The sequence below is a fragment of the Lytechinus variegatus genome, chromosome 2 (assembly GCF_018143015.1).
Source record: "Lytechinus variegatus isolate NC3 chromosome 2, Lvar_3.0, whole genome shotgun sequence".
In the NCBI taxonomy this organism is placed as follows: Eukaryota; Metazoa; Echinodermata; class Echinoidea; order Temnopleuroida; family Toxopneustidae; genus Lytechinus; species Lytechinus variegatus.
This window is the reverse complement of record NC_054741.1, coordinates 20,418,141-20,420,735: the sequence shown is the minus strand read 5'-3', so window position 1 is coordinate 20,420,735 and position 2,595 is coordinate 20,418,141.

Here is a 2,595-nt window from a genome sequence, read left to right as displayed (position 1 = left end):
TTCCTACTACTACTATACTACTACTACTACTACTACTACTACTACTACTACTACTACTACTACTACTACTACTACTACTACTACTACTACTACTACTACTACTACTACTACTACAACTAGTACTACTACAACTACTACTGCTGCTGCTGCTGCTACTTCTACAAAGAGTAACGTAATGAGGCCAACAAAATTGAGGGAGCGCATTATGCCGAAGGGGGATTCTTTTTTTTAAGTCACGAGCGAGCGAAAATTATAACCGTTTTGCAATGAAAAACTAATTTATGATAGATTGTGACATAATAAAATTAAAAAAATACATACATGTATGTAATATTTCTACTCTACTGTATTCATTTTCTTATTTTTTTCTCCTTTTTCCTTCTTTTTTTTCTTGGTCATGAAACTCCCATTCATCCATCTACACACCTGTGAATACTAGTAATACTCATAATAGGCTTATACACATTTTAATGCTCCTTGTCTACGCACTTCTACTTCTGTTTTTTACTATTATGTCCTGTTATTTCTTCTCTATGATTTTTAATAATGATAATAAGAATAATAACATTTCTCTAGTGCATTTTCTTAAAAAGATACAAAGGTAGACAATAAAAAATTGCAACAGCTCTTTAAAAATACTGTAATCACCCAAAAGGTACGGGACCTTCCCCTTTTTTCCTTAAAAATACAATAAAACCATTTATGTTTTAAAAGGAAGGATTCTAGAGCTCCAAGAAAGTTTTCATAGTTGTTGTTATTAAAAGATGTTACTCGAATATGCCAGTGAAAACCAGGACACTGCAAAGATCAGAATCGCTCACGCAATGACAATTTTAAACAAACATTTGTAATATATTTCCTTTCACTCCTCCGAATTCAATACTATTGACTGTCTTTGAGATAAAACGAAGACAAAGTTTCTTTAGTTTGTGCCGTGACAGGATACGGACTATTAGTAAGATTGTGATCATATAAGAACAACAGGGAGACTAGTGGGTAGTTTAGCTAAAGGGGATGTCTGAACCCTAAGGGTTACCAAGCCCTTAATAACAAAGCCACTTTCCCCACGGGATACCCTCAGCTTATATTTTCGTCAAAGGCTTCATTACTGCAAAAAAAAAAAAGTTTTGAGTTCGTGAAGCGCGAAACAGGTACATGTGTAAGTTTCAGTGTTGGCTTAAATAGCGAGTTTTTGCAATCGCGACGGGGATGGATTCTCCAACATAGGAAATCTATTGTCAAGTGTTCATCATGATAGAGCAGTCTTTGTCGAAATTCGGGGAATCCTGGACTCTGGACACAAGACATCGAAATTTTCGTCAGCTAAAAATATTACGACGATCAGCGGTCCCGGTTCACCAATTTCTGATAAAGAACATTAATTACACTTGTTTATTTTTCAATTAGAATAAATTTCCACATGCAGAGTAATCTTAGTGTCGTTAAATCTTATAATATACTTTGATCGGTCTCGCTCGCTTATATAAAAAAAGGAATAGATTTACGACAAAATCAGGTACCATCACGATATATCGATGTAAATCTATTAAAATATGAGATGACACTGACTGAACATCATTGGAACATATACTTCAACATTTACATTAACAAAATATTTCTGATAAATAATTTACAAATAAATGTTTGAAAGATTTTTACATGATACACTCAAAATAAACATGTCACATAAACGTTGTCACAACCTAGTTTGTAGTATTTTCTATGAAAAAAATGGTAAGCATATAGTAATATATGACATCAATCAAATATCAATAATAAAATACAAGATGTGATTTTTCCATCTTAAAACAATGAGAGCAAAACAAGTTAAAGGGCTCTGTCGTGTACCTTATATTGGAAGGTGTAAAGATGCACCCATTTTAATTTTGGGGTACCTTGGAATTTTAATCTTTACCCTAATAATGTAACGATGCACCTTTAATGGCTCAGAATATGTAGGTTGTAAGGTCGCGCTCACGCGGTGTTGAAAAGGCGCGCTAAACTGTGCACATGATAATGTTCATAATTTGGCAAATTTTGTTTTCTTAGTGTAGAAAATTAATAGCAGACCTTTTTCGGTGAACCGACAACACAATATATATGTAACATTTCGGTAATTCGCCTGACAGATTCTAATGGGAATCTAATTTCCGAAGACTGTTGAATATTGGTGTTTTCTGATGATCTATCGTTACCTAAATACCGTTGACTTCAAGTAAGAAAGAAATAATGATCTTCTTATTAAGACAAACTGGCAAAAACAGTCGCGATTTGGTGAAATCGCCACGTTCATATGTTCAGATATTTTTTTCTATTGTGACAGTCATAACAGTTGACAGCTTACTTCCATTCTGACCCACTGTCGATACGATTTATGAAAAGATGTCTTGGTTAAGATCAAATTTCCTCTTGATTCCAAGATCAGAGATTTCAAAAGGTTCAATAGAGGGCGCTTCATGACCCTGTTCTGCCGGACAAACATCAGCATGCCTTGTTGATCTGGTGACATATACAATGTTGCTATGGAATATTAGCTATATCCACAACTATCTGGTTATATAAAGCGATATATTCAAAGTTCCAAAGTGTTTCTGT